General features: G+C 44.8%; 1 long non-coding RNA gene across 1 annotated transcript in view; it reads right to left on the bottom strand.

The window, feature by feature from the left end:
- Positions 1-383: 383 nt before the first annotated feature.
- Positions 384-25,300, bottom strand: part of LOC308462768 — a 34,661-nt gene continuing 9,744 nt past the window's right edge. Inside the window, exon 3 of the long non-coding RNA XR_013979331.1 lies at positions 384-488. This is a non-coding gene — a long non-coding RNA (uncharacterized lncRNA). The remainder of the gene's footprint in view (positions 489-25,300) is intronic.

The following is a 25,300-nucleotide window of genomic DNA, read 5'->3' as shown; positions in this document are numbered from 1 at the left end:
ATCTATAGTTTCGCTTCGTATAGAATTCCATGAGGGGTATTTTCATGTTTCTCCCCTCTTCCTTTTCGCTGACCTAAGCAAGCTGCAACATTTGTGCAAATGCCTTGCAGAACAATCCCGTACCCTCCAACATTTCTCTGATGAAAATAGGGATGTCCCATTCCATAATGATAATTTTACTATTTATACCCCACACATCTTATTGGGTTCCCCCAGCCACTCTGGACAGCTTCCAACATACAGTCATACTCATGTTACGTTTGCTTCGTGTTACGTTTTTTCAGGTTGCGTCCTGCAGCGACCCAGAAATACCGGCAAGGGTTACTTCCGGGTTTCCCCACTCGTGCATGCGCAGAAGTGCTAAATCATGCTTCACGCAAGTGCCAAATTGTGCCGCGCACCTGCGCAGATACGGCGCTTCAGGTTGCAGGCTTTTCATGTTGCGAACGGGCCTCCAGAACGGATCCTGTTCGCAACCAGAGGTACCACTGTATATAATAAAACATTAAGCATTTTTTTAAAAAACTTCTCTATACAGGATTGCCTTCAGACGGCTCAGGGACTGGATAACTCCATACCCTCCAACATATCTCCAATAAAAATAGGGACATCCTAAGGAAAAGCGGGACATTCTGGGATCAAATCAGGAACTGGGGCGGCTTCTCTAAATCAGGGATGTCCCTGGAAAATAGGAGCACTTGGAGGGTCTTCAATTCATTCATGTTGTTGCTGCTGCAGAGTATTCTGCTGACTTTAGTTTGGCTTCCACACTGCACTGGGCAAGCTACTATTCTTTGCAAGGGACATGCCCAGAGCCAGAAGCAAGCAACCAAGCAAGCAGAAGATAGCAGCATCCCTCAGGCTCACTGAAAACAGGCCGATTGTGAAAAGCATGTTCCAGCCATGCTGCCTGTTGCTGGCTGGCCCCTGTTCCAGGCTTGGGGCTCTGCCAACATCCAGTGCCTCATCGCCGCCTGTGATTCCTGTTTATCCCTGACACCATGATATGTCTATAATTATATATAATCTCTCTCTTGTTTACTCTCCTCCATCCAGGTTGAATGCGGCTAAGGGACAGCTCAGATTCGCTCCACTACACTTCCAGAATCTAAGATCAAAGAACAAACTGGAGTCCTATTTGAAAATTAACAAAGAAATCTGATCTCTCCCTCCCAACCTCTTTATTTGGATTATTATAAAAGATGCAGTAGGAAATGACGAATGAAAGGACCCACAAAGGGGAGAAGTCCAGGAGTTTCTTTGGAATCTTGTTTTTATGTTGTATGTTGGATATCTCATTGCAAACCTGTAATTTGAAAAACCAAATAAATAAATAAGGTGTAAAAGAAGAATTCCCTGGATGCCAATATCCACGTATGGGGCAAGTATTCTTGAGAGAACCCCAGCCGAGATTTAAAATCACAAAACAAAATTGTAATACTGCAATACAGCAGAGTGAAGCATGGAAATATAGCCTGTTTGCTTGCAGGGACTCCTTTCTAAATCAAGGTTAAACACTTTTCAGTTTAGTTTAGGTGCTAAGTACTTATACAACTGCAATGCTTTTGTGTCCACACCTTTTTTGGGGGGGGGGGGGAGGAGGTTGCAAAGTAAACCTGAACAACTTGACCCTGCCCATGTGACTGCCATGGTCCCGCCCATGTGACCTCATTGGCCACACCTACCCGACCTCCTTGGCCACAAGCCACCCCACAAGGTCCAGGGGTTACCAGTTGCCACTGATTTAAACGTCTTTTTCCAGTCTTCTGCGTTGTAATGCCAGGCAATGGAAGCTTGTGGAATTGCATGGAATTATTTATACAGTGTCATCCATTTACATTTTTTGCAGCATCTAGAAATTATAACTAAATCCAATAACTGTATTTTAAAAATTGATTTCAGGTTTCCTGTTTTATCCAATACTGCAGTCCTAATTATATCTTACTTGGACGTAATCAAGCATCAGTGGAACTTGCTTCCAAATTAATATATTTTAGGGTCAGGCTACTGATATGAAATACAGAGAAGTTTCTACATAAGAAAATTGACTCCCTGTAATCTATTGTGTCTTTGCTTCTGCTTTTGGCTGCTGCACACACAAGGTATGAACCTGTATTCCCACACCAATGTGATAACTATATAGGGGGTGGCAGAATTGTTATGTAGAAAGTACTCTCCTAAGAGTGTTTTGCAAGAGGCCTCCTGTTTTGAAAAATTTGCAGAAGGCATAAATAGGGGTGAAAATGCAAATATGTTGAAAAAGTAACATTAGAATTCCAGTCCTGCAGAATTTTTTCCTCTCTAGGCCAGATTCTGGAGAAATCAGCACCCCATGTTTTTCTCCTTTGCTGCTGATGGTGAAACTAGATGTTTTTTCAGTAATTGTTGTTGTTTAGTTATTTAGTCGTGTCCGACTCTTCGTGACCCCCTGGACCAGAGCACACCAGGCACTCCTGTCTTCCACTGCCTCCTGCAGTTTGGTCAAACTCATGCTGGTAGCTTCGATAACACTGTCCAACCATCTCGTCCTCTGTCGTCCCCTTCTCCTTGAGCCCTCCATCTTTCCCAACATCAGGGTCTTTTCCAGGGAGTCTTCTCTCCTCATGAGGTGGCCAAAGTATTGGAGCCTCAGCTTCAGGATCTGTCCTTCCAGTGAGCACTCAGGGCTGATTTCCTTCAGAGTGGATACGTTTGATCTTCTTGCAGTCCATGGGACTCTCAAGAGTCTCCTCCAGCATTTTTCAGTAATACATGCCCCTAATCCCATGTTTGCTTTCATGACCAGAAATGCAGGGGGGCAGTGGTCTACCAGAAGCCCCTTCTGTGAATCAGCACAGTTCTGTCTTCATTTTAATATGCAAAACTCCTCTCTAGTTCTGAAACACACTTCCTCTCCTTCCACCGCTCCATTCTTTTCCATAGCTGAAGATATTTCTTTTGCCTGTTCCTAGAGTTCCCAATTGGATTATTGCCAGGGGCGGGGGGCGGGAACAGCCCAAAAAGAACAGGAAAACAGCAAAAATGGCGCGAAAAGAGCAGCAAAACGGCAAGCAGTCCCAGGAGCCTTTGCACCAAAGCTTGGGGCCCTTCTTGTTGTTTGCACATCCTCGTCCAGAGATGAGGAAGTCTGAGAGGCACCATTGCCACCATTCATGAAGAAGAAGATGAGTTTGGATTTGATATCCCGCTTTATCACTACCCGAAGGAGTCTCAAAGTGGCTAACATTCTGCTTTCCCTTCCTCCCCCACAACAAACACTCTGTGAGGTGAGTGAGGCTGAGAGACTTCAGAGAAGTGTGACTAGCCCAAGGTCACCCAGCAGCTGCATGTGGAGGAGCGGGGAAGCGAACCCGGTTCACCAGATTACGAGTCTACCGCTCTTAACCACTACACCACACTGGCCAGTCTGTTAAGTGCTACTGGTTTTTTAAAAGTGTTTTCCAAAGGTTTAGCCTGTGTTTACAGGCTGTTTATATGGTGTCCGCCAGTATATGCGATTTTGCTTATACCCAGTGATGGAGGAACCCTCTCCAGCACCCAGGGAGGAATGACGAGGGGCAGGGCAAACTGCCCAGTGGCGCACGTACGGCATCCCATACAGACTGTGCATGTGTGGATCCCGTACGGAGTGCGCACACGCAGCAGCCTGCCACTCGCGTGGCAAATGTATGGGCTGCCGCACATGCGCACTCTGTACGGGATGGTGCACATGTGAAGTCCGTACGGGATGCCGCTCGCGCCGTCCATACAGGCATCCGTACGGAGTGTGCATGTGCGGCATCTCATACAGAGTGTGCACATGTGACAGCCCGTACGGATGCCACGCGAGCAGTGCCCATACGGACGCCGCGCGTCCTCAACCACTCTATAGCTGGGGGGAGGCAGGGGCCATCTTGTCACCCCCCCCCCGAGTGGCACCTGGGTCAGCCCGCCCCCTCCGCCCCCCACTTTGTATGCCCCTGCTTATAACCTCGGTTCCTGGGAATGCAACCCCTGTGTTAAGTGGGGAGCCGCCTCTATTACAGTTTATCCAACAGCATTAGATTGGAAATAAAATAGTTTAAGAAGATAAAAAATAAAACCAGCTATTTATAAATGTTAGTAGTATGGGGTGAAAAAAACATCCTGAGCAATGCTGGGTACTGTCTGCTGGTGAATAAATACAGGAGGACAACATTTTATGAGACTGTGATGGAGAGTTGGGGCGTTGGAGGGTCTCTGATGTCGTGACTTATGCTGTCTGACCTCGGACATCTGCGACAAAGACTTTAGGGGTCTTTGCTTTTAGCAGGCTTAGAATGGGTATAAATATTGGCATGCAGCAATTGTGTGCATGCGTATAATCGCCCTTCAGGTATGCTCTCATCTGTGCATAAAATGAGGAGGGGGGAGACTTCTCATTCTTGCTGCTTCACAACAGCCTATAAAGAGGAGGAAATTCCCTTGCAGCAATAGCCAATGCCATTTTATGCCTTTGTTCCAAGTGTCCCTTTCCATAAATTCCACATTGTTGGCCCAGGCAGTCACTTAACTCTGGCCATTGTCCTTGGGTGTCTGCTGTTTCTTGGCTGCCAAATACCAACTGCTATATATCAAAACCACAAATAAAGCTTCCTCCTCCTGCCCCCACTCCGGAATTAATTTCCATCTGATTTGTGTGTGCTTTTTAAAAAATGAGAAATGCTTGTTTTCAAAGATGTGCGGCACAATCCTGTGCCAATCTGAGTGGAAATCCGTGTTTGGTGGAGTTTGCTCCCAAGTCAATGTGAATATAATTGCTACTAAAAGTGTGTCCAGACTATTTTGCAAGAGTGATTCCAGTGCATACTGGAACTTGAGGTGTGTGGAATTGTTTAATTTACTTTATCACCCCAGTGCAACAGATCTACTTAAGACAAAACAAAACCCACAAAACAAAACAAGGCCCACTTGCAAGCCAAGCTTCTTGGAAGATGATTACAAAGCACTGGTTTCCCAAAACATCATGGAAGGGCAGAAGTTACTCAAAGGCTCCACTTGACCATGGATTTATCAAACTGAGAAGGGATCCAAAGGCCATCAGTTCCAACCCTCGCTGTCCCCTCTGCTGCAGTAAAGGCTCATTTGGGCATTAACCAGCATTGAGATGTTCTGTCGCTACTTGTATTGTTCTCAAATAAGAAGGAAATAACATCAGAGGCACATATTATAGCGGGGGAAAGATATATCCACCTAGTATGTATCAGAGGGTTGCCAAAGCATGTGCCATCAGGATGCAACATCATCAAAGCTAGAAGTCTGCTGCACAGGGACAGCCTAACTTTTGGTCTATGCACTGGTAGTTTGAGGCTTGGACTCCTGCAATGCCTATGAAGATAGTTCAAAATTCTGGCGTAGGATTCTGCAGCCAGACTGTTGATCGGAACAGGACAGTCTGAACATATAGCACCAATTCTGGTAAAAGGTAAAGGACCCCTGGACGGTTAAAGGTATCAAAGGTGACTATGGGGTTGTGGTGCTCATCTCACTTTCAGGCCGAGGGAGCTGGCATTTGTCCATAGACAGCTTTCTGGGTCATGTGGTCAGCAGGACTAAACCGCTTCTGGCACAATGGAACACCGTGACAGAAGCCAGAGCGCACGGAAACACTGTTTACCCTCCCGCCACAGCGGTACCTATTTATCTACTTGCACTGGTGTGCTTTCGAACTGCTCGGCTGGCAGAAACTGGGGCAGAGCAATGGGAGTTCATCCCATCGCAGGGATACGAACTGCCGACCTTCTGATCAGCAAGCTCAAGAGGCTCTGTGGTTTAGACCACAGTGCCAACCGCGTCCCACTAATTCTGGAACAACTTCATTGGCTACCACTTAGTTTCTGGGCTCAATTCAAAGTGCTGGTTTTGGTCAAAAAGGTCTTATGTGGCTTAGGACCCCAGCAACTCAAGATATGTCTGTCCTCACATGAACCCACCTAGACCCTGAAATCACCATGGGAGGTTTGGAAGGTTCAAGAACATGAGAACTCACCTTTTCAGTAGTGCCCACCCCCACTGCTGATACGTTCTCCGCAGGCATGCCTGGCACCATATTTATCCAGCTCTTGGCACTAGCCAAAGACTTTTTTTTTTAATTTTCCCTCTTATAGTGGGGCAGGACCTGTAGTCCTCCCTTTTTGTCCAGCTGTGTTTTTAGCCTTTTATTTGTACTGCTGTGCTTTAAAGTTTTTATGGTTGTTTATAATTGGTTTTGATGTAAGTCGATTTGAATTAGTTTGTAAGAATAGATCCTAACCAATCTAATAATAATAACTATAATAATATACTCTAAATGTATGGTGTGGATATAACTCCAAGCAGTTAACCCAGTGAATTCGCTGCAGCTGCAGCAATGAAATGAACACATCCTATACCTGGCAAGGAAGGCCGAGTCATCATTCTTGGTTCCCTGTTGAATGAGGCTGATGCCATGATGTTCTTGTGGCTCCTTCAAAGTGGCAGCAATGCCAACTTTTGAAAATATATTCTTTGTTGCTGCTATTCATAGACGAGATAATTTTTTCCCCTTTCTCTGTCACCCAGCGGAGCTATTGGCAGATGGACAAAAGGAGGTAAAACTTCACAGAGCACATTTTCTTTGTGGATTTCACCACCAGCAGATATGCTGAAGATTAAGCAGTTTTAAAAGGCAATTCAGTTGCTTCCACCGTGGCATGGACATCATTTGTCCTCTCCATTTTAAAGGAGAATTGGAAATACATTATTGTTAATATGTTAAGGTCATCAATATTTTCTGTATGGCCCTCTCATCTTTTTCTGGTTGGATTTGTGGTGTGGGTTTTTATTATTATTATTATTTGATTCCGTGATAGCTTTTTTTTGTTCTTTTTTTTTTTGTCTTAAAACACAGTGGGAGGGACTAGCGAGGCACTACTGAAGATTTTTGGATCTCATGTTCCTGTAATCAGCAGTTTCTCACTTGCCCGTTCCTTTAAAAAAAACAAAAGCTGGTTTTTCCTGTTCAATCGTTTGGCGATGGCATTCCTGATATGCTTTAATAACTACTTCAATTACAAGGCTTGTTCTTTGCAGCCAGAGCAATTGTGCCTTCCTTTTTATTTTTTACTTTTTTTATGAGTGCAGTTTCACCTCTGGAATCACCAGGCATTCATACAGAGCTCTCACGTAGCAGGGCCTATGAAGTCTTGGGTACATATGCCCAGATCAAATGGTCAGTACCAACATTTTCAATTGACTGTTTCACATATTCCTATTCCTATGCTGTATTCACCACAGTCTAGTTTACTTGATCTATGCACCTTAAATACCAAATACAGTACAGGGTTATCAAGGCAACCAGAGAAGGGGATAAACACATAACATATGTGCACACATGTTGTGCCTTTTAAAATAATGCCATATTTGAATGTTGCACCATAGGGTGTGTCAGGGGATGTCTTGTGGGGCAAACACAGCTGGCTTGAGGGATTTTTTTTGGGGGGGAGAGATATGATACGATACGATAATCTTTATTGTCATTGTTCCATACAGTACAATGAAATTGAAAAAATCTACATAAGACATTCAAAAACCAACAAGCCTGCTATCCCAGCTATCTCAACCTGGTTAGCCCCCTAAAAACTCTGATACTGCATTTTTAAATACAATATACTCCCATAGAGACTCCTTAAACTGCAATTAAAACCAAAATCGCATTTGGAGAGAAACTGTTTCTCAGGCGGCTAGTCCTAGTCTTTAGAGCAGGAAGAGTTCCGCAAAATGTCTTCCATTGGGCTCCTATGACTGTCTCTCATGAAATAATTACTGTAGTACCTCTCCTTTCTTCCCGAGGCAATGGCCCATGTTGTGATTTGAAGCAATATAAGTGCTACCCACATTTGAATAAAATTATGATGCGAGAGGAGGGTGTACACGTGTCTTCACGGGAGAACAGGTCAGATGAGGATGACAGATTTTGCTGCTGCTTGCAGCAAATAAACTATTCCCACCCTGTTATTTTAGTCATGGGAAGTGATTTCGGGGAGGGGTGATGGGAGCACACCAGTAGCTTTTAATGTCATAATGTGAGGGACGACACCTGTTTATTCTTTGTGCATTCTGTTTCACCTTTCCTGCTCCTCAGGGAGTGTGATATGAGACCAGTTTGCACAGTGTCCCTTGCTGGGTCTACATTCATGAGCTGTTTAGCTACTGAGCCAACACCCCTTACCGCTAGGACTCTGCTGATCTCTCAAGCTCCAATATATCCAAACCATGGGCGCTGCCAGTTCACACTGCAGGGCAAAGACACCATTCCTGTGAGGGATGGAAGTCACCCAAAGTCAGCTCAGAAGTCCTTCGTAGCAGCCTGCCCATCATATTAGCTAAAACAGCTGTTATAAAAAGGAATGTTACTTGGGTTCCTTACAAAGCAGAAATAACAGGCAAGTGAAGTTGCCTCACACCAGGTCATCGAGTAGAGTATTGTCTACTCAGTCTGGCAGCAGCCCTTCAGGGGCTCAGAGGTCTTCCCTATCAGGGTTCAATGTGAGACCTTCTACTGTACATGCAGAGCACACTGCGCGAACATGTCAATTCTGTTTTCATTCAGGTTTCTCATTTTTCTATTCTTAAGGAGGGTGGAAGCTTTGGGGAACAGAAGGCAAGAAATTGCTGCTGCTTCATCCTTCTGTAGCATCTCAAAACCTGGCAAAACAACTCAATTTTATGAATACACCGTTGGGTTCTGAATTAGGGGTGATTAAGCAGGAAGTGAGAGCTGGACCACACAGAAGGCTAATCACCGAAGAATTGATGCTTTTGAATTATGGTGCTGGAGGAGACTCTTGAGAGTCCCATGGACTGCAAGAAGATCAAACCTATCCATTCTGAAGTAAATCAGCCCTGAGTGCTCACTGGAAGGACAGATTGTGAAGCTGAGGCTCCAATACTTTGGCCATGTCGTGAGAAGAGAAGACTCCCTGGAAAAGACCCTGATGTTGGGAAAGGTTGAGGGCACAAGGAGAAGGGGACGACAGAGGACGAGATGGTTGGACAGTGTTCTCGAAGCTACCAGCATGAGTTTGACCAAACTGTGGGAGGAAGACAGGAGTGCCTGGCGTGCTCTGGTCCATGGGGTCACGAAGAGTCGGACCCGACTAAACAACTAAACAACAGCAACAAGCAGGAGAAATGTGCTGGTCATAGTGGATAGTTCAATGGAAACTGAGCTCAGAGCATGGTGGCATTGAAAAGTGGAGATTCCAGGAGAGGATTTAATAGGTAAGGGACTGAAAATAAGACAACGTTGGCTTTGTTTTGGGGTGGGAGACCTTTTTCACCCTGAGGGCCATTTCCCTGTGTGGGCAGCCTTCTAGGGGCCAGGACCAGCTCAAGAAATAAAGGTAAATGTAAAGGGACCCCTGACCAGTCGTGGCCGACTCTGGGGTTGCGGCACTCATCTCGCTTTATTGGCCGAGGGAGCCGGCGTACAGCTTCCGGGCCATGTGGCCAGCATGAATAAGCCGCTTCTGGCGAACCAGAGCAGCACACAGAAGTGCTGTTTACCTTCCCACCGAAGCGGTACCTATTTATCTACTTGCACTTTGATGTGCTTTCAAACTGCTAGGTTGGCAGGAGCAGGGACTGAGCAACGGGAGCTCACCCCGTCGTGGGGATTTGAACCGCCGACCTTCTGATCGGCAAGTCCTAGGCTCTGTGGTTTAACCCACAGCGCCACCCGCGTCCCAGCTCAAGAGATAGGGGAGAGAAATATCAACAACTGCCTCTCCTGGGGATCCTGCTGCCTGGGGCAGTCGGCTCACCTTACCTCAGGGGTGGGCTGGCCCTGCTGGGGGTATTTGCTAATGGTGCACCTCAACTATTTCCTTTCTTGCTTTCTAAAAGCAGTATATCCAGCAGGAGTCTGAAATGGGGGGGGGGGGTAGGAGAATATCAATTTGAACTGTCAGAAGAAAGCCTTTTAGGGAATAATATTTTGCTCTTTTTAAAAAATATTGTCCCAAATAGGTTTTCAGTCATATAAAGCCTGGTGAGTTTCCAAGCTCTAGGTAAAAAGAATCTGACACATTCATAATTCTGCATCTTTGAAGTTTAAAAAAACCCACCTAGGGTCTCTCTCTCTCTGTGTGTTTTTAAATGTATAAACTATGGGTTCTACAAAACAGGAAATTCCGGGATCTCTTTATGGAGCCTTACATGCATTTGAGAGAGCTGCTTTTCCCCCTTTGCATCGTTTTTCTGGTTAAAATGACATGCTCATTCCTTCCTGTCTTCCTTCGCAGCTATGCTGCTATTTGAACTATGTTATTCAAATAGCTAGAAGGAGGATTTAGATGGCGGGGGGGAATACTGTCAAGGAATAGCTCTCCAGGGGAAGAGCATTAGCGATGAAATTTGGAAGAGGGATTGGCGTGTGGATAAGTGCAAACTGAGTCAATATTCCTGAGTCAAGTGTCTTTGTGATCTTGGCTGCTGCTGCTGTCACCCTTGTCTTTTGCATAACAGCCCACTAATCAGCAATTTGGTGGTAAAAAGGGGATGGGGAGAGGAATTAGATTCAGTTTGCATTAGTCTTCCCTGCCCCAATCCACGGGCCTGCTTCTTGGGAGAAAAGCAATGACAAACCTAGACAGCATCTTAAAAAGCAGAGACATCACCTTGCCAACAAAGGTCCATATAGTTAAAGCTATGGTTCTCCCAGTAGTGATGTATGGAAGTGAGAGCTGGACCATAAAGAAGGCTGATCACCGAAGAATTGATGCTTTTGAATTATGGTGCTGGAGGAGACACTTGAGAGTCCCATGGACTGCAAGAGGATCAAACCCATCCATTCTTAAGAAAATCAGCCCTGAGTGCTCACTGGAAGGACAGATCGTGAAGCTGAGACTCCAATACTTTGGCCACCTCATGAGAAGAGAAGACTCCCTGGAAAAGACCCTGATATGGGAAAGATGGAGGGCACAAGGAGAAGGGGACGACAGAGGACGAGATGGTTGGACAGTGTTCTCGAAGCTACCAGCTTGAGTTTGACTAAACTGCAGGAGGCAGTGGAAGACAGAAGTGCCTGGCGTGCTCTGGTCCATGGGGTGACGAAGAGCCAGACACGACTAAACGACTAAACAACAACAACAACAACACAAACTAAGACACAACCATCCTTCAAAAACATGTCTGTTAGGCAAAACTGTCCACAAAAACGTCTATCTTAGGAGGAATCAGCACCACAATGCTGATGAACTTCCATCAGGACCGAAGCTGATGTAGAAATGTGGAGAACTTAACTGAAAAGTGGAAAAATGAGAAGCAGGGAGAAACCGCTCAGCAAAGTGCCTTTTCCCCTCTTGCCTTCTCCCTTCAGCCCAACTGAAATTACAACTCCAGTTCAGGCATAGGCAAACTTGGCCCTCCAGATGTTTTGGGACTACAACTCCCATCATCCCTAGCTAACAGGACCAGTGGTCAGGGATGATGGGAGTTGTAGTCCCAAAACATCTGGAGGGCCGAGTTTGCCTATGCCTGCTCTAGTTCCTCAACTCTGCACATCAAAGCTGCTGTCCAAAGCTGGCTGTCCCCTTTTCACACACCGTATATTTTTATAACTCTCAGAGGCAGCTGTAATCTAGGAATGAAAAAGTCATTCCTGCAGCTACCCTGTCATAACACAGCAGAGGTGATCTGGGTGTACATTTCCAAGGCCCTTTAACTGCAATAGCTGCTTTTTTAAAAAACGACTTCTCTCTCCTTTCTTTCTTTCTCTTTTTTTGCTTTCCCATTTCATTTGGTAAACACACTACCCTGTGATTTATAGTGGGAGCCGCACTATTAATATCAAGGGCAGAATCGCTACAGACATGCCAGCTGCAAGGCAGAATAATAATAAAAAAAAGTTTGGTCGGCCGCAGCATGGATCATGCACTGAGAGCTGCAAGGTAATGTGCCTTCTCTTGCCTTGTTTGAAACTGGATCTGTCCTGGTTCAGAGGATGCTTCCAACATGGGGGTCTACAGTAGAACGGCCACATTTGGCTAATTTGCTTTCTGCATGCTGCTGTTTATTGCAGGATCACCTCACTCCATATGTGCCCACTTGACCACTGCTACAGGCACTTTTAGTGTGACAGCACCTATACAGTGGTACCTCGTGTTAAGTACTTAATTCGTTCCGGAGGTCCATTCTTAACCTGAAACTGTTCTTAACCTGAAGCACCACTTTAGCTAATGGGGCCTCCTGCTGCTGCCGCACCGCCGGAGCATGATTTCTGTTCTTATCCTGAAGCAAAGTTCTTAACCTGAAGCACTATTTCTGGGTTAGCGGAGTGTGTAACCTGAAGCGTATGTAACCTGAAGCGTATGTAACCCGAAGTACCACTGTACTTGGGAACTCCCTGCCACTTGACAACAAGCAGGCACCTTTCCTGTGCTCTTTTCTGCACCTGCTTGAAACATTTTTGTTTCAGCAGACCTTTCCAGACACACGGAAGTTACATGTGTTTTAGTTCTTCCTTATATTAATCATCTTTTCAACAGCTGTCTTTAAATGCTTCTATCAATAATGTTAATGTGCTACTTTACATTTTCGAAATATTTTGTTACAGTCAAATGGTATACAAATTTTGTTAAGTAAATCACCCAACTGCCGCTGTCCCATATTTCCCCTTTTTTTCAGACTGCACATAATCGAATGGAACATTAATGATGTAGCAGGTTAAATAGGTGAGCTTATCACCACACATCTATCTTAAAAAAATAAAATTGTACTTTTCAAGTTTATACATCGCACCAACTTCACAATCATTTTAACATTTCAAAACTTGACTTCCTTCCCCCTCTTCCTGCAGTTCCTTAAATTTATTTTTTAATATCTTCTGCATATCCAAATTAACTTAATTTGCTCTTTTATTCATCTACTTTAAATATATACTCTTATAAAACTGCAGGTTATTACAATAACCCTGCCAATGTTCTTATCGGTTTACAATTAGTCTGTAAATATTCAATAAACCATTTCCATTCTTTTATAAAAAGTTTGTTTTCTTGGTTTCTTATTCTTCTGGTAAGTTTCACTATATCTGCACATTCCATAAGTTTTTGTAGCCATTCTTCTTTCACTGGGACTTTTTCTTTCCATTTTTGGGCAAGTAACATTCTTGCCACTGTAGTTGCATACATGAATAATTTTCTATACAGTTTGGGTAGTTTTGTCCCTATAATTCCCAAAAGAAAAGCTTCTGGTTTTTTTCTACAAATGTTTTTTAAACATCCTTTTCAATTCATTATATATCATTTCCCAATAAGCCTTACTACAAGACCACCACATCTGATAAAAAGAACCTTCTTTCTCTTTACATTTCCACTGCATGTCTATCTCTTGGCATGCAGCTTCACTGTTATCTTGCCTGTTACGTTGCCAGTGTGGTGTAGTGGTTAAGAGCGGTAGTCTCGTAATCTGGGGAACCGGGTTCGCGTCTCCGCTCCTCCACATGCAGCTGCTGGGTGACCTTGGGCCAGTCACACTTCTCTGAAGTCTCTCAGCCTTACTCACCTCACAGAGTGTTTGTTGTGGGGGAGGAAGGGAAAGGAGAATGTTAGCCGCTTTGAGACTCCTTAAAGGGAGTGAAAGGCGGGATATCAAATCCAAACTCTTCTTCTTCTAAAAAGGGCAATCCTGTAAACCCTTTCCTGGAAGCCCTATTGAACTCAGTGAGGCTAACTTCTGAATAAGCATGTACAAAGTTACACTGCAAATCAAAAACCTTTTTTTTACAGCGGTCTTTTAATTGACAACTTTTTATCAAACTTAAACAAATTTAACAAACATTTTCACATAATAATACTTAACTTGCTGCTAAACTGCCTTTTCATTTTTAAAATTGGTCATTTAAAAAATATGTGCTGCCATTCCAGTCTCTGCAGGTAGCACCATTTTCTTATTGTGCTTATTTTCCTCTCCAGTTGTTTTTTTTTTAAAATTTGATTTTTTTCATTCTACTCTTTAACATTGAAGTATAAGTCATGGTAGTGACTTACATTGAAGTAAGTGCTGTGTTGCAAATTTTTTAGTTATTTAAAAATAAAAAATAAAACACAGGGTTTGTTTTAAAGACATGCTCAGGGGAATTATCGCTTTCCCAGCCATACAGCCACGCTATTCCCACTAGTGTAGATGGAGCACCAGGCATGGTACACAGACAGAGAGTGCTATTAAATCCCCCCTCACTGTGCAAAAAAATAATTGTGGAAAAATCCATTGCGAATCTGCATGTGGCTTGCAGCAGAAAAGTAGGGTTTGGTTAGTGGTAGATGGTGTTTTATCTGTTCAGAGGTGGGGAAAGGATCTCATCAGGAAACATTTGATCCCAAAGACTCTTCCTCATCAGTGGTCCAGATTGGAGTTTAAAGAAGTTCAGATGCTTTACTCTTTGCATTTCAATAGGAAGCTACCTGATTTGTACTTCTTGAAGCACTCAAAGCAAAACACAGTTCTCCTTTGAAATTCACTGCTCTGAAATTTTGCAGCCCAGCTTTCCAACTGATGGGACGCGGGTGGTGCTGTGGGCTAAACCACTGAGCCTTGGGCTTGCCGATTTGAAGGTTGGCGGTTCGAATCCCCACAACGGGGTGAGCTCCCGTTGCTTGGTACCTGCTCCTGCCAACCTAGCAGTTCGATAGCACGTCAACGTGCAAGTAGATAAATAGGTACCACTCCGGCGGGAAGGTAAATGGCATTTCTGTGCACTGTTCTGGTTTCATTGGAAGCAGCTTAGTTATGCTGGCCACATGACCCGGAAAAACTGTCTGCGGACAAACGCCGGCTCCCTCGGCCTGTAAAGCGAGATGAGCGCTGCAACCCCAGAGTTGTTCACGACTGGACTTAACTGTCAGGGGTCCTTTACCTTTACCTTCTCCAACTGAGCAATGTGTGCAGAAATGTGTATGTTTGTGCTAAACAAAATGCATTTATTAATTATGTTACAGTGCATTACATATGGGGGAAATAGGTTACGAAAATGTGTATATCTGTCAAAACTGCATGCAAAACCCATGCATATTAGGAGAAGCTGGCAATGAAATGCTGGTGAATTTTCATTTTTTTTTAAAAAATGCTGTGGAAACTAAAAGAACTGAATTTAGGACTGGAAAAGTGAGAAACTGAAAGAAGCTGAAATGAATAGATTTGTCCATTCCTGCCTGCACATCATGTTATGAATTTAGACACAGATTCAAGCAGGTAACCAGGGGAGGGGAGTTCTTGCTCTTCAAGCAATTTTATGTTTGTGTGTGGTGGGTCCTCTTTACTGTGTCTGAGTGCTGAAGGCTTCCCAGCAGTGTCTGCCAGCTCTTTACCTGAAGGAAACAAATGTGCTGTATGAAGACAGTCTGTTCAGTAGCAAGCTTGGGCCATAAAAGCTTTCCTGGAAAAGGAAGCTCACAATCACAACAACTAGAGGTAAGGAAGGAGGGAGTCAGATGAAGGCAGGGCTGGCCCTTCCATGGAGCCAGGTGAGGTGACTGCCTCAGGTGGCCAGAGCCACAGGAGCAGCAGAGCCCAATGTATTTCTCTCTTTCCCCCTTGTTCCCAATGTTCACTCACCCCTTCTTTTCTGGTGGGGGGTGGGCACCATTTGGTAGTTTGCCCCAGGGGCCAAAATACCTCTGGCTAGCCTTAGCAAACACACCCACACCCACCCACACACATCTGTGTTTAGTTGAAGAAGAAGAAGAAGAAGAAGAAGAAGAAGAAGAGGAGGAGGAGGAGGAGTTTGGATTTGATATCCCGCTTTATCACTACCCAAAGGAGTCTCAAAGCGACTAACATTCTCCTTTTCCCTTCCTTCCCCACAACAAACACACTGTGAGGTGAATGGGGCTGAGAGACTTCAGAGAAGTGTGACTAGCCCAAAATCACCCAGCAGCTGCATGTGGAGGAGCGGAGACGCAAACCCAGTTCACCAGATTACAAGTCTACCGCTCTTAACCACTACACCACACTGGCTAGTTTAATAGCAATAAATCCCAAATTCTACCAGTTTGGTTAAAACAATGAGCTCGTGATGCCACCAAGTCTTTGCAAATGTAGTTTATTCTCAATTCTGCCCTCTCTGAACCAGCTTGACTGTCTCCCCACAAGTGCCCCAGATCCCAGAGTGAGCCACGCAGGGCTGTTGCAACAGAAAAGCCTCGACAAGTGGGGTGTGTATCTTCAGAGCCTAAAAATAGGTGCAACCATTTCTCAGCCAGAGCACTCCCAGGCCCCAGCCCTCGCTGCTTGGCACACTCAGTGCATAATTGTAGGGTTAACTATTTTGACATACGTATATCCACTCCAAAAGACATCTGAATGCATATTAGCTGCTGTGCTGGCAGCAGGAGTGTTGACATTGCCTATCCAGGGACTAATTCTGCCTGCAAGTGAGCGCCCCGAATGGGAGAAATTCCGGACTTCTTGGGAAATAATAAGTATGCATATGCTACAACAGTGTGGTGTAGTGGTTAGAGTGTCAGACTAGGACTTGGGCGACTCGGGTCCCATCCCTGCTCAGCCATGAAACTCACTGGGTGACCTTGGGCCAGTCACAGACTCTCAGGCTGACCTACCTCGCAGGGTTGTTGTGAGGATAAAACAGGGAGAAAGGGAGCCATGGATGCTGCCTTGAGCTCCTTGGAGGAATGGTGGGATATGTGATAAATAGATGCACTATAAGAAAATAAGTTTTATCTGTTCCCCAACCCCAAGTAGCAACATTTGTGGCCCTCATTCTCTAGAAATTTAGGGGCCCATCAAGACAGATGTCCCCTGCATCCAAGGCGCATGTTCAGTGTTGACTCTTCCCTTTTCGCCATCGGAAGCAAGATCCAACCAGAAGCCGCAGCTGCACAAACCCAGCAGTGCCTGCAGGAGTGTCACCCCATTCTGCCACCCGAAGCAGCCGCTTCAGTCTACCTCATGGGCGGGCCGGCCCATTCTGTACTATGTCATTGTTGCAATAACTGTGGGTTAGTGATGGATTTGTACTGGATCATCCACACATTGTTCTGCTTTACTGGTTTCGTGACACTTTCCCAGTAATTTTATATTATTGCCATCTGGAGGGACACACTATAGCACAATAAAAGCTGAAGAAAGCAAAGCAACTCTGGAATGTTTATGGTATGAAAAGTGGCAGGGTTTCAACTACAGGACCTGCGCTGATTGGAAATGAAGGTTCGGGTCTGCACCAACACTTTTGCAGGTACAAACAGTTCTGAAAGTGGGATAGCGTATAACTGCCCCATGAGCACAAATCATGAATGTGCAATTTTTAAAAAAGCATGTCTGGAGCGGCCCTAATTCTGTGCAAGGCAAACAGTGGACCCGCACTATATTAATAAAGAGATGGGTGAAAATTATATCTTCCATATTTGAATTAAACCCAGTCAATTTAATACATGTTTCATTTTTCCAAAGTTAATATAGGATTTCAGTAAGATGGAAAATGCACATGCATTTTACATTCTCTGCCTCTCTCATCCCTCCATGTCTGAGTTAAGGACACCTTTCTGAGAACCCTTTACAGGAGCAGAGACTTATATAATGATTTGACTTTGCCTCTGTTTACCTGTTGGTGTCACAGGTATTATAGAGGTGTGTGTGAAGACTAGCCTCATTCTGTGCCATTACTTCTCATTAACAACCAGGGCATACAAGCTGAAAGCAGCATTGGGCGGGGCAGGTGTGGCCTAATGCAGGTGGCATGGATGGAGAAGGAAGGTGTGGCCCATGCAGGTGGCATGGATGGAGAAGGAAGGAAGGAAGAAAGGAAGGAAGGAAGGAAGGAAGGAGGCACTGCACACTGTTGACTACTTCCCTGCCCACTTTTGACTACTGCCCCAACCACCACTGCTACCCCCCTCCTCTGAATACCCCTGAGGAAGTGTCCAGAAAAAGTTGCCCAACTATGACTCAAATTGAGCATCACTTTGCATCACAGGTAGGGATAGGATTCTGTTCACATTTGAAGTCCAATTTATCAATTACACACTTTCCAATACAAAATGAGAACTGAAACACAACCATCCTTCAAAATCCACATGTATCCGAGTTTTGCAATGCAGCTTCTCAACCAAAGGATGTTTACAAAAATGCATATATTGGGGAAAGTGTGCATAAAAATGAACATAATAGCACAAGTAGCCTGCTTGGGAGACGCATCCTATTGGAAAAATGTTTATTTCAGACATGTGTACATTAGTCAAAACTGCACACAATTTTTTAGTGTTAGGAGAAATTAGCATGTGTCATCTTCATGGCTGATTAATTTCTTCTGATTAGAGATGTGCAAGTGGTCAACCCTACTCAAGACGCATTGTCACCGCTTGGACTACTGCAATGCGCTCTACGTGGGGCTACCTTTGAAGGTGACCCGCAAACTGCAATTAATCCAGAATGCGGCAGCCAGACTGGTGACTGGGAGTGGCCGCCGGGACCACATAACACCGGTCCTGAGAGATCTGCATTGGCTCCCAGTACGTTTCTGAGCACAATTCAAAGTGTTGGTGCTGACTTTTAAAGCCCTAAACAGCCTCGGTCCTGTATACATGAAGGAGCGTCTCCACCCCCATCGCTTAGCCCGGACACTGAGATCCAGCACCGAGGGCCTTCTGGAGGTTCCCTCATTGCGAGAAGTGAGGTTACAGGGAACCAGACAGAGGGCCTTCTCGGTAGTGGCGCCCGCCCTGTGGAACGCCCTCCCTTCAGATGTCAAAGAGATAAACAACTACCTGACATTCAGAAGACATCTTAAGGCAGCCCTGTTCAGGGAAGTTTTTAAGGTTTGATGTTTTAGTGTATTTTTGGTCTCTGTGGAAGCTGCCAAGAGTGGCTGGGGAAACCGAACCAGATGGGCGGGGTACAAATAATAAATTATTATTATTATTATTATTATTATTATTATTAAGGCACAGTAACAAATTGTGCCCCACCCATGAAGTCAAGGTGCACAGTGCCCAAGGCCAGTAGAATTTTTAGCTGCACAAGGAAGGAAATTCCATGAGCACCAACTCCCTCACCTTGATGTCAGTAAAAAGACTATAGTAATAAATTATATAAACAGTAACTTTCTGCCATTTTCTGGCATCCAAAACCAGCCATTTGGGAGGGTTGCCTCACTATGCCCAATGGGAGGGCTAGACCTGCCCCACTTTGAATACTGGTCACATCACTGTGAGTTTTCCAGCATGGATTCTTCCCTTTCCCAGCCTTTCTTGGAGAGGAGTTGCAATTGCCAGTTTGTCTACAGTATCTGCATAGAAATAATTCTCATCAATTTTCGGTGCCATTAAAGAATCTTGTTGCAATGATGACTTAAAGGAACTAATAATCTTGGCTGGGAAAACTGGCACTGCTTTCCTGATGGGGTTGTTTTAATAAAACACTATTCCATTTGCAGTTTTATGAATTGCTGTGTCTCAGTGGCTGGCAGAATCATAGTGTGACCCCTTTGAAGTTCATTATATAATTCTCAAAATCAATAGACATCAAAAGCAGTGGCAGAAATGCAGGCAAGTCAATATGTCCAGTCCAGTGAAGTCATTCACATTCTCTTTCTCATTCATATATATATATATATATATATATATATATATATGAGAGAGAGAAACAACACTATCTAGGAATATTTGTTGTTTCAATTAACCTGATTTAACGGCTCTCAAGGCATGGGGGTCAGAGCCTGTAGTGCTGGGTAATTTGATTTTGAGCACCTGTCGGTCAGATTTCAAGGGTGGTCAACCCACACCAGAGGTACAAATATTGATGTGTTTAGTGTGTAGCGTACCTGTCAAGAAGATGCAATAGTTCACGGTGAAATCCCCTACATTTCACATCCTCACAGTTTCAACCTTCAGCTTCCTGGCTTTGATCACTGGCCTCAGGGGACAGGTGTGTGTGTGTGTGTGTGTGTAGAGAAGAAAAGGCGCTAGCTTGGCAATGTGGTCCCTGGAAGGTTTTTGGGCATGGGTGTCACCAAACACCTACACCCCCCCCCCAAAAAAATTTTAATTATTGTGAAAGGACCTATTTGACATTTTGGGAGAGCTATATGTGTGGAGAGAATTCTGGTCAAGCATTTTCACCTTTATTGGAAAACCCAGTCGCAGTTTTCTGTTAAAGCCTCCCTTTTCCAACAACTTATTTTCTGAACGCCAAGATTTTGCAGGATGAGAATCTGTTTTGAAAGCAGCATTCTGCATTTGGAGAGGGAGAAAATTCTACAAGGAGTTCCCCAGCTTTTTAATGTCAGTAATTCAGTCTGTGTATGTATGGAAGTGAGAGCTGGACCATAAAGAAGGCTGATCGCCGAAGAATTGATGCTTTTGAATTATGGTGCTGGAGGAGACTCTTGAGAGTCCCATGGAAGACCTATCCATTCTTAAGGAAATCGGCCCTGAGAGCTCACTGGAAGGACAGATCCTGAAGCTGAGGCTCCAATACTTTGGCCACCTCATGAGAAGAGAAGACTCCCTGGAAAAGACCCTGATGTTGGGAAAGATGGAGGGCACAAGGAGAAGGGGACGACAGAGGACGAGATGGTTGGATAGTGTTCGCGAAGCTACCAGCATGAGTTTGACCAAACTGCGAGAGGCAGTGGAAGACAGAAGTGCCTGGTGTGCTCTGGTCCATGGGGTCACGAAGAGTCAGACACGACTAAACGACTAAACAACAACAACAACAATTCAGTCTGTGGCAGTTTCCAGAAATTTACAAACAAATGTGCTTTGAAAGACTCAAGGTGAGTGTCCAATATGCACTAAGCACAACTTTGGGAAGGGACTTGTAGTTAAGAGGACTACATGCGGAATGTGGAAGTCTTGAGGACCTGTTTATACAAATATCTCTCACTCTGTAAGCCCACTGCTGTAGCCTTACATGCAACACTGATACTTTGTCCCCAAAGCAAGGCTGGGTAACCTGTGTCTTCCCCCACAAGATGTTGCTGTACCCCAACTCGCATCACCCTCATGGCCAGTTGTCGGGGAAGATGGGAGCTAGAGTCTAGTGCAGATGGTTCTGGGTTCAAACTCTGGCATCTCTGGCTGAGAAAGATCGTTGTTTTGAAACCCTGAATAGCCTCTGCCAGTCATTGTAGAATCATGCTGATTGACTACAGTTCCCATAATCCTTGACCACTGACAATGCTGGTTGGAGCTGGTGGCACCAATCCACCAAAATTTGGGTGGCGCTGTGGGTAAAACCTCAGTGCCTAGGACTTGCTGATCGTATGGTCGGCGGTTCGAATCCCCGCAGCGGGATGAGCTCCCATCGTTCGGTCCCAGCTCCTGCCCACCTAGCAATTCGAAAGCACTCTTAAGTGCAAGTAGATAAATAGGTACCGCTTTATAGCGGGAAGGTAAACGGCGTTTCCGTGTGCGGCGCTGGTGCTGGCTCACCAGCTGCAGCTTTGTCACGCTGGCCACGTGAACCGGAAGTGTCTTCGGACGGCGCCGGCTCATGGCCTCTAGAGCGAGATGAGCACGCAACCCCAGAGTCGGACACGACTGGCCCGTACGGGCAGGGGTACCTTTACCTTTACCTATGTTGATTAGCCCTAATATAGAAAATAGATGATTCAGTGATGAATAGATGATTATCCATCCTTTATATATTTAGACAAAGCAATTGCCTTTAGATCCATTTTCCACCCCTAACTCTGATTTTTGAGAGTCAGCCCCTTAAAAGTGATATTCCTTTCAAGAACAGGAACTCTTATTAGGGGCCTGCCTCATCAGCTGCGAGATTGGTTTAAGGGTGGAGGCCCCTTCCCAAATAACTTTGGCTTCAAGCCTCTTTCAAAATTGCCTTGTCTGATAACACAATAGTTGCATAACCCAGGATGGGTTTAGGGAAGGAGGCATGACTCTCTGACAGGGTCCTAGTGTCCTCTTACCTCCTTCCCAAAGTCTAGTTACCGCTTTCCCAGTTTGGGGAAGGGCGAGCAGGCTCTAGGACCCTGTCGGAGCCTTGCATCTCCTTCCCAAAGCCAGGCACCTCCTGTTTGCCTTTGGGAATGCAGAGCAAGGGCTGGACACACACACATACACACACACAAAAATAATAAAAAAATTTGGCCTTGCACAGAGTGCCATAGTACCCACTTGGGTATAACCTGGTGAATGCTGAGACAGAATTAAAATGATAATGTGTGCTTAAAGGCACAATTCCACATTTCAAATTTGAAGACTAGTTCAACTACTGCATCCATTCTCAAGGGGCTGAGAAAACATGCAAAACACACTTTAGCACAGGAGTAGTCAACCTGGCACCCTGCAGATATTGGTGGAGCCCCACCTCCCAGCAGTCCCAACCTCAATGGCCAATGGTCAGGGATGATGGGAGTTGAAGTCCAACAGCATCAGGCTGCCACATTGACTTCCCCTGCTGTGTTGCGAAGCCCTGATTGCTGCATTATCATAATGAATTAAATTTTCATTCTTACACTGGAACCCTCTGTTTGAAGCCTGAACACAAGAGACTCAGCAATACAGCTGCCAATACAGTCGTACCTTGGAAGTTGAACGGAATCCGTTCCGGAAGTCCGTTTGACTTCCAAAACTTTCCAAAACCAAAGCGCGGCTTCTGATTGGCTGCAGGAAGCTCATGAAGCCAATCAGAAGCTGCAGAAACCCTGTTGGACGTTTGGCTTCCAGAAATAGTTCGCAGACCGGAACAGTCACTTCCGGGTTTGCGACATTCAGGAACCAAAATGTTTGAGAACTAAGCTGTTTGACTTCCAAGGTGCAACTGTACAACATTTTAAGTGTGTTTTAAGTGCATTATACAAATGTGACACAAGATGGCAATGGTGAGCTTATGGCAAATTCAATATATTTTTCAAACCACTTAAAAAAACAAGCATTTTACAGCAGGTTTTTTTGAATATGTGTCTGGATTCCACCTTAATGAACTACCGCACCCATGTTCAAGGGAGATTTAATGATGTCAAAATCCAAACGGGAGCCAGTCTAGGATATCCTCCTTCCCCTCTTCTTTTGTTTGTTTCAGAATACAAGAACATGCTGGATCAGGCCAGTGTGGCACATCTAGTCCACCATCTTGTTCTCACAATGCCCGGCCAGATGCCTGTGGGAAGCCGCAAAGCAGGACGTGAATGCAACAGTACAGTACTTGCACCCCCAGAAGTTTCCAGAAATTGGTGTTCAGCATACTGCCTCCAACTATGTGTCAGTTTGCATTTATTAGTGCAGAAAGTATTGATCTGATGTGTAGAGATCTTTCCTATTCTACTTAATTGAAGGGGGTTCTGGAATCTTCTCTGTGTGAAAGAAACAAGCAGAAGCTTTATGATGTTTGGGTTATTCCTTCCGAGAAGCTGAGAACAGCTGGCTTAAACGGGTTCTTTTATCTCTTTCTGTCAAGGTCATGCTGACTATAATTAGAGGCCAGGAGGGGGCTGGGTTTCACTTTCTCTCTCTTTCTCTCTCTTTTCCTTCTGGTGTGGTGGTCTGTACATAGTAGGCTTAGACCTATTATAAGTTATTGTAAGTCTGCTGCAACTGGATTTCTTATGGACATCCTAAATGTATGGATTTGTGACCATTATGCTCATTTGCCTTCAGTAGCAGTAAAGCTCTGCTGGATGAAATACAATTGCCTCTGGTCTATTTTTGGGAATCCTGCAACGTGTTTAAGTTGTTACTCTGCTAACTGTACATTGGAATCAGCTCTGGATCAATATTGAGTAGAATTCAATGACACTATGGAAGTAGAAAATAGGCACTAGCTAGTAGCCATTGATTCCCTTCTCTCCCATAAATTTGTCCAAAACACTTTCAAAGCAATCCAAGCCAGGAGCCATCACTCCATCTTGCAGGGGCCAAGTTCCATAGTTTTAACTATTCACTGTGTGAAAAGGTCCTTTCTTTTATGTGTCTTGAATCCTCCAAGCGTTAAGAGAGAGGGAGAGAAACATTTTTCTAGTCACTCTCTCCATACCGTGCATTGTGTTTTGGTTTTTTTACACATCTATCATGTTGCCTGTTACTTCCCTTTTCTCTAAACTTAAAAGCCCCACATGTTGCAATCTTTCCTCATAGGGGAGTTGCTCCATCCCCTTAATCGCTCTCATTGTTTGCAGAAGCCATCAGACAAAATCCTCAAATAAGAGAGTATCAAGGTGGCTTGATAATGTATCGCAGGATAAGCCTCTTAGGTGATGACATGCTCCTCTACCTGACTTTGCCGAAGGCTTCTCAAACTTGCTGCTCAGGATGAAATTGCTACTCATGGCTCTGTTTCAAGATTCTAAATTAATTATAAGGAATCCAAATTAATATCAGTTAGTATTCAGTTCAGCCCTCGTTGCTTAATTATATTTAAAGCAAACTCCCTTATCAGTGGTGGGTGTCTAAGTAGAGATATGTATGGGCACATTAAAATCAACAGCAATCAACATGCCCTTTCTTATTGTTTTCTAGACTCAGGCTACATCTACACCATACATTTAAAGCACATTTAGCACACATTGCTTCCTCCATGTTCAGTCATGACCTTTTGGCTGAATGGGGACATTCTCTTGTGTATAATTGCAGGAAACACCAGGACTAGAACAAAGTCCCTTTGGCTGCGGGTGCAACTGCCCTGTGCATTCAGTCACTGGAGCAGCAGTTTGGAGCTTCTTCCTGGTTAGTGAAGTAGTCTCAGATTCTGGAGGGGCTCCACCCACCTAGCCTGGTCATTGAACCCTCCTAGGCAGAAAGAGCTATGAAGGGCTTTCTGTCTAGGCTCAGACTCAGGCTGAGAACAATGGCCTTCCTGATGGTGTGTGTTTCAGAGTGTTACTTCGCTCTCCCTCCTGGTTTGATTCCTTGGCTTTGACTCCATGGTACAACTCTCTTGCCTGCCTGTCACTCACCTCTGACAACAGTAAATATATGCCCCAGTTCAGGTGCCCAAACAGGGCTGCAAGAACACACAGAAGGTCATGCAAGGTGGTGGCCCCTCAATTTTGGAATTCCTTTCTCTGGAGATCCCCCAAACCCTGAGCCTGTGTATCTTCTGAAAGGGATGTAAGATGCATTTATTGAAACTGGGCTGGGACTGTATAATTAGCTAGCCATGATGGCTGTGCTTGTCTCCAAAGCTAGAGTCCCTAATACTTCTGAATGCCAGTTTCTGGAAACCACATCCTTCTGCTCTGATCCTAATTGTGGGTTTCCCATAAGCATCTGGTTAGCCACTGTGAGAACAGGAAGCTGGGCTGGAAAGGCCATTGGCTAGTAGCCTTTGTTATCCCTCTCATCCATTGGCC

The sequence above is a fragment of the Podarcis pityusensis genome, assembly GCF_964106645.2.
Source record: "Podarcis pityusensis genome assembly, chromosome: 14".
Taxonomy (NCBI): domain Eukaryota; kingdom Metazoa; phylum Chordata; class Lepidosauria; order Squamata; family Lacertidae; genus Podarcis; species Podarcis pityusensis.
Note: the sequence above shows the minus strand (reverse complement) of the source record. Positions and strands in the feature narration are given on the sequence as shown.